Source organism: Microcebus murinus, chromosome 25, assembly GCF_040939455.1.
Source record: "Microcebus murinus isolate Inina chromosome 25, M.murinus_Inina_mat1.0, whole genome shotgun sequence".
In the NCBI taxonomy this organism is placed as follows: Eukaryota; Metazoa; Chordata; class Mammalia; order Primates; family Cheirogaleidae; genus Microcebus; species Microcebus murinus.
Window position 1 is genome coordinate 1684409 of NC_134128.1, and position 7732 is coordinate 1692140.

The 7732-nt window shown below is 49.7% G+C and overlaps 1 long non-coding RNA gene across 1 annotated transcript; it reads left to right on the plus strand.

Annotated features, from left to right (window-relative positions):
- The first annotated feature begins 241 nt into the window (after positions 1 to 241).
- LOC142864360 (uncharacterized) lies at positions 242 to 4536 on the plus strand. Its single transcript, XR_012914909.1, has 3 exons — positions 242 to 541; positions 1557 to 1780; positions 2894 to 4536. It is a non-coding gene; the product is annotated as an uncharacterized LOC142864360 (long non-coding RNA).
- Positions 4537 to 7732: the final 3196 nt, after the last annotated feature.

Consider the following 7732-nt stretch of genomic DNA (forward strand, 5'->3'; position numbering starts at 1 on the left):
AGCCAGCCCGCGGCCTGCACGGAGTCCCGGGGCGGTGCGGACGAAGGCCCGGCTGAAGCGAGCTCAGGAAGGGCGGGCGGGCGGGCCGAGGCGGGCCTGCTGGGAGACGCGGCAGGGCGTCCGGTGACGACCCGACCGGCCGCGGGCCGCAAGGCCACGCCCCTCCCCCGGAAGGCGGCAGCCAGAGCTCCGCGGGCGGGCGGGGCTTCCGCGTGGGCGGGGCTTCCGCGTGGGCGGGGCTTCCGCGTGGGCGGGGCTTCCGCAGGCCCCACCCGGGGCTCAGCCGTGGGAGAGAAGGCCTCGGTTTCCCCCCTGGAGCAGGAAATAAGGTCACGTAAACACAAATCGGCAGAGAGTGAAGATGGAGCAGGCGTGTGGCTGTTTCCAGAGAGGAGAGAAGCTGCGGCACGGCCTCCCAGCTGGCGGCGGCGCGGCTGGCGGCGCGCTTTGCCGTTAGAGCCGGGAATTCCAAGGGAGGCGGGTCAGCTTGGCGGGTGTTTCCTCCAAATACGTCCAACAAGCACATTCAAGCACTGAACAGGTGAAGGGTTGGATTTAATGGCAGTCAGGGTTTTCTCGGGGAGTGCGGCAGAGGATGGGGACCCGGAGCAGAGCGTACCTGTGCTGGGGAGCGCCAGGTGAGCCGCTGTGATGCTTGGTCTCAGAGTCTGAGCTGCCCACGCAGGAACGGCGGACGGGAGTGGGGCGAGGGGCAGGAGAAAAGTTGTTGGATCAATGGATTGTAGGCTTTAGTGGGATCAAAAACCACTGGAGTAGAGCACTAGAGGGAGTGAATTGCAAAGACAGGAGAGTGGGTTGCGTGGAGCTTCCAAGGGCTAATGGAAGGAAGATGTATTCATTTCCTACTGTTGTATCACAGATTATCACGATTTATTGGCTTAAAACAATACAAATGTATTATTTTATAGGTCTAGAGGTCAGAATTCTGAAATGGGTCTCACTGGGCTAAAAGTCAAGGTGCTGGCAGGGCTGTGTTTCTTTCTGGAGGTATTAGGGGAGAATCCACTTCCTGGCCCCTTTCAGGTCATGGAGCCCACCCACATATTTTGGCACGTGGCCCTCTTCCTCCATCTTCCAACCCAGCGACAGGGATGCAGTTCTCCAGACGTCCTCTGAACTCTCTGTTCTGCTTCCCATGTGTAAGGACCTTTGTGCTTGTGTCGCACCTACTTGAATAATCCATAATAATCTCCTACTCCAGGCCAGTTGATTAGCAAATTTAACTCTATCTGCAACCTCAGTTCTTCTTTGCCATGTAATGTGACATATCCACTGGTTCAGGGTATTAGAAAGTAGACATGTCTGGGAATTCATCATTCTGCCTCCGACAGGAGTGTAGTTGTTGCTGAAGACAGGGTTTAGGTTTGGCCTTGGGAGTTGGTGGCTAAAGTGGAGTAGAGGACAAGACTGAGGAGTGAAGGCCCAGGAGTAAGGGGCCAGGATGATGGGAGGAAGACCTGCAAGAATATTGAAGTCACCAGGGATTATAATGGGAATAGTATTGGAGAGAGTGATAACTAATCAAGAAATAAAAGCCATCCAGGAACGAAGATTCATGACCAGGGACAAGGAGATTTTCATGGGCAAGCTGTTGGATGGATCAGTGCTGCTGCAGCTGGAGTCGAGGGAGAAGACATCTTCCAAGCCCTGCTTCTCTAGAAGAAGGTTAAGGAAAAACAATAAATAAAAATGACAGAGAATTCTGGAAATGCAGAATTCCCTTATTGCGTGGCTCAAAGTGAGCTATCATAACCATAAGGTATTGTCTTAAATGTTTCAAAACTTTTAAACATCTGTTATTTTCATATATGCTCAGAGCAACTGTGAGATGGAAAGGGGAAACTCTTACTTTCCCTCTTCCATAGTTTGGAAAATAAGGGATTAAATAATGGAAAATAATTGGAAACAGTTACCCTGTGCCCATTCGATTACTTAGATGAATTATCAAAGGTGTTGTGGGAAATGTAACAAAGTATACCCGATAGTGACTTTCCTACAGGAGACTTAACTTTTGGGTCAAAAATCCCTTTGATTGCTGTGAGCTAGGCTGACGCCATGGCACTCACTCTAGCCTGGGCAACAAAGCGAGACTCTGTCTCAAAAAAAAAAAAAAAAAAAAAATCCCTTTGAGAACCTGATAAATGATAAGGACCTTTGCCCCTAAAGAGGCACATATGCAAAATTTTACATATAATTTTATGGCATCTCCAATTTCCCCAAAGCCCCAAGGAGTATATGCATCCTAGAATAAGAACCTCTTGTCTGATGCTCAGATAAAACTGTAGACAGTAGAAATTGACTAACAGTGTAAGTCATAGAGTACAATTAGGCGCCAAATACATGATATGGAAAATTATAATTGTGAGTCTGGCAGAGCAATACATCACTAAACTTGGGAATAATTACAGAAAGATTGTATAGAATTTTGATGATTTTGGGGGAAAGAAGAAAGATGGCATTTCAGGTGGGAATAAGGAAAGGAGAGAAGTTGGAAATTCCCTTGGAATGTTTGGGGGAGAGGGAATAGACCAGTCTGATCATCTATGAAAAATGGACAAAAATGACTCCCAAAGTATATTTCTAAAAAAGAATTAAAGCTCTTGGTGAATGTGCCCCTCAAAACATCATTAATATGGCAGATGGATTTGTTTCAGGATGGACAGTGCATAAAATTATTATTGTGATTTAATAGGGATTTCTAAATTTGTGCTAAACACTTTTAAGAAGGCTTTCTATGGTGAAAGGGAAATACTGAAGCAGAGAAAAGTAACTTTCTATATCCTCAGTGAGAAGGTTCTTGTAAGATTGTGTGAGAGCTGCTTGAATCTTACTTTTTTCCTGTGAGTTTTATGCATCTTCTGTGTGTTCTTAGCTCTTCAGAAAACTGATTTATGAAGATAAAACAAAGGCCTTTCTTTGCAACTGGGGTAGATAATACTCCCATCATCTCAGAGTTGGTGTGAGACCCTAAACTCGGCTTCTGACTCTCTGCCCCAACACTCTTTTGCTCTCTACAAAATATGAACGGCCGTGTGCAAGGGGGTAAGTAGAAACGTCAGTACACTGTGGCTGCTTTGATAGCATTTAGAGAAACAGTCAAATATTTTAAGAACACTTAATAGCAAATGAAAAACAGATGAATAATGATAAATAATTCCATCTATAGCCTTGAGTCGCCACGCTGGAATCTAAATCTGAGACATTGCGGGGAGAAACCTGTGCACATGCAGCAGAGGGCTGCGTGACCCCGAAATGAGATCTAGGTTAGGAATGTGGAGACTGTAGAGAGATCCCCTAAAGCAGGGTTTTCCAAGCTAAATTCCCATGGGAATATATCCCTATGGAATAATTATGAATATCATAGAATGTTAGCACTGGAAGGGACCTGAATGTTCTCAAGTCTGACTTGCTAATTGATGCTTGAGCTTCCTCTCTGATGTGCCTGCCGCTTCTCTGAATAAACATACCCGAGAATGGGCCAGTGGTGTGCTGGTCAACGCTTAGCAGCTAACCTCCAAAGGAAAAAAGGACTTTGACTTATAGTGCAGCATTTGCCAATTTCCGTGGTGTAAATACTCCCAACATGGTTGATTCAAGCAACCAAGATGGCATCACCATTTTCCAGTATTTCTACCATGTGGATGTAATAGAAGTAAATAACCTCATAAGTATATGTAAAAATAAAACATAGTAACAATCATTTGGAAGTGGTAAATTTTAAATACTTTTACCTTTCTAAAAGTATAACTTATTTAATTATAATAAGACAACTTATAATAATGGTTTAACATATGACATATAACATATAATGACATATCATACATACAGTAAATTGGCTCTGGTGAGCCAGTGCATGGCAGCTCTAGCATCTCACTATCAACAGCCCTGGAAAATGACCTAAGAGCACCCTCCCCATGGAGGACCCCTCAGGAGGCCCTGAGCGCTGGTGCCCTCAGCGCCACCACCCAGCATTCAGCACTTATTACAAGCCAGGTCTGTCTTCTTTGCTCTACTCTGATTTCTCTGTAGTTTTCTTCCAGCAACAAACACCACCATTCACAAAAATAAACTTCAGATGAGTTAATAATATAAATGTAAAAATAAAAGGACTATTAGGGAACTAGGAGAAACATAGATGGATATTTTTATAAAATTGGAACAGAATAGACTTTTTAAGAATGTAAAAATCCAGAAACCAGGAAAAAAATGAAGACTTGATCTAATAATTAAAAACTTTAAGAGAACATTTTATTTTAAACAAAGTTAAAGAAAAATTACAGAATGGGAAAAAATATAACTACCATATCTAATAGGCTGATAGTCATACTCTTTATAAGAGCTCTTAGAAACCAAAAGGGAAAAGACCAAAAAATCCAATAGAAAATGAGTTCATGACATGAACAAATAATTCATAGAAGAACCATAAATGCTAATAGATATATGAATAGAGGCACAAAGAAATGCATAATAAAATGATGAAATACCTATTTCACCTAACAGACTAGTGCATTTAAAAATGTTTGATAAACTTAGTATTAGGAAGATGTGAGAAAACAGGGATTCATACATTGTTAGTAGAAGGAAAAATCAGTATAACCTATTTAGAAAGGGAAATATAGCAATATCTAAAAAAGAAAAATAAATTAAAATGCACATACTCCTTGACCCAGTAATGCTGTCATGAATTTATTTTAAAAATTTAATGATCTAAAATATAGGCACAAAAAATGTTTGTCACAGCATGGTTGTAAATGCATAATATTAAAAACAGTATGAACATTCTTTATTAGGGGACTGATTAAAAAACATGTGGTATGGCCAAAAAAGCAAGGCCACCAAGCTGTTACAGGTATGTATGTACAAATACCAGTGCTCTCCAAGATTATCAGTAAGTGGGAAAAGGTGCCAACCATGGTGTTTAGAATTATAATCCTTTTATTTAAATTTAAAACAATATGTGTATATATATTTGTACAGTTGCATCTTTTTCTAAAAAGAAAGGAAACTTAATAGTCATTACCTTTGGGTTAGAAGATGAAAGATGTTTACTTTTCATTTTCTATCTTTTTATACTTAAAAAGCCAAATATATGCATCACTTTTATTTAAAGAATAAACTCAATTTTTTTCATAAATAAAGAAGAACGTCTTAGTTTTGCTTCCCCAGAAACAAACCTTGAGGCAAGGATTTGAGGTCCAGGGTTCGTCAGGCAGGCGACCCTGAGAGAGGTCAGGGCGGGGGATGCCTGGATGCAGGGTGTGTTGTCCATCAAGTCCCCACTGAGGGCCACCAGAACTCTGGCGACTGGCACACATGCGTCTCGGAGTTGACTCACCAGGGCAGAGGAGCTCACCTGCTGGCTCCTGCGGTCACGGAGGACAGGTGCTGTGGCGGCATCCGTCCCACCACTGGTGTAGGGACGCGCAAGCTCTGCTGGCCAGAAAGCCTCGGGCAAAGAGTTGGGACAGAGCAGGAGATGGGAGGTGTGGGGGGCCGTGGAGGCCATAGTGCCAGATGATAGTAAAGAAGTGAAATGTGTATATTTGCTGACTTGGTGATTTTATGTTAGGAATCTTTCTCTTGGCGTACTAGCATGCCTGGGCCGTGGTTACTAACATAGGACAGATTTTATTGCAAAATTGTTTATACCACAATAGAACCAAACTAAACAGCAGCAACAGAAAAAACCCCATGTGAATGTCACTCATTAGGGAACAAGTCAAATATATCACAGTGCACCCTGCGTGTGCAGCTGAGAAAACCAGTGAGGCACATCTTTAGTAACTTACATGGGAAAAATCTCTGGGAAACATCACACCATATAACAACATACATAAAGGTGGTATTTTATCTTTGTAAAAACAAAAATTAAAAAGCAAGCAAGTAAAAAATGTGCAAACTCTCAGCCAAATATGTGTGTATTTATGTGGACAAAGAAAAAGGTCAGAAAAAGTAGACAAGTTGCAAGAGGGAGTGCAACGTAAAGTTTGCATTTTTGCGTGTTTTAATGTATCATCACACATTTTCATGTACTACAAGAAACCATACTATATCAAGAGGGGCTGGCAACAGGACGGCTTCACCGGAGTCCGCGCATTCAGAGGCAGCACCCGGCCGCGCTCAGCGAACAGGCGCTTTCCACAGCGCGGCCCTGGGTGCGCGCGAGCAGGCCCTGCCGCTCCCCTGCGCCACTTCCAGCTGCGCTTGCGGGCCCTGCGCGGGCACAGGGCGGGCGCCAGGGGACGGGCCAGGTCCCTGCCTCAGGCAAGTGTGTGGCGCGTCAGGCGACCGACGCCCAGGCGGCCGGTGCGGGTGGAGGAGGAGGGCGTTTGAGCAGAGTCTGAAGAGGCAGGAGGGAAATTCGTGAATGTCTGAGGAAGGGGTTTTCCAGAAAAGGGAAGTGCCAGTGCCAAGGCCCTGGGGCAGGAATGTGCTCGGCCACGGAGGAAGGGCCAGAGGAGCACGGCCCGGGGGAGGACGGGGCCCTGGGGAGGATGAGGCCCCAGGGAGGACGGGGCCCAGGGGAGGACAGGGCCGCCTGAGGGAGGATGGAGCCCGGGGGAGGACGGGGCCTGGGGGAGGACGAGGCCCCAGGGAGGACGGGGCCCCAGGGAGGACGAGGCACGGGGGAGGACGAGGCCCCGGGGAGGACGAGGCACGGGGGAGGACGAGGCCCCGGGGAGGACGAGGCACGGGGGAGGACGAGGCACGGGGGAGGACAGGGCCGCCTGAGGGAGGACGGGGCCCGGGGGAGGACGAGGCCCCGGGGAGGACGGGGCCCAGGGGAGGACGGGGCTGCCCGGGGGAGGACGGGGCCGCCCTGGGGAGGACGGGGCCCAGGGGAGGACGGGGCTGCCCGGGGTAGGACGGGGCTGCCCGGGGTAGGACGGGGACCGGGGGAGGACGAGGACCGGGGGAGGACGGGGCCCAGGGGAGGACGAGGACCGGGGGAGGACGAGGCCAGCCCCGGGGGAGGACGGGGCCGCCCAGGGGAGGACGGGGCCGCCCGGGGGAGGACGGGGCCAGCCCCGGGGGAGGACGTGGCTGCCCGGGGGAGGACGTGGCTGCCCGGGGGAGGACGTGGCCGAGGGGGGGAGGACGGGGCCGACCGGGGGAGGACGGGGCCGACCGGGGGAGGACGGGGCCACCCGGGGGAGGACGGGGCCGACCGGGGGAGGACGGGGCCAGCCCCGGGGGAGGACGGGGCTGCCCGGGGGAGGACGGGGCTGCCCGGGGGAGGACGGGGCCAGCCCGGGGGAGGACGGGGCCAGCCCCGGGGGAGGACGGAGCCCAGGGGAGGACAGGGCTGCCCGGGGAGGGCCGGCCGCCCGACGAGACGGATCCCTGCGGGTCGAGCTGGGCTCCGTATTTCAGCGCCAGACCTGGAGGAAGGGCGACCTGCGTGGGGCCTGCGCACAGCCGCAGGAGGGAGGCCCGGGCTGCGCCTGCGGGCCGCCTGGGAGTGGGAGGGACTGGGCGAGGGAGCTGAAGGCGGACCCAGAAGAGCCTGGCGTCTAATTAGACGTGGAGCGTGCAGAAGAGAGCTGTGAAGGAGGCTGAGGTGGGGTTGCTGCAGGGAGCAGCCGAGGAGGTCCCCAGAGGAGGCCCGCCGCGGGGCAGGCTCCAGCCGGCGCCCCTCTGGCTCCGCTGCCCTGACCCTCCCGGAACTCCTGGTCCCGAGTGGCGGCCGCTGTGGTTTGAAGGTTCGTCC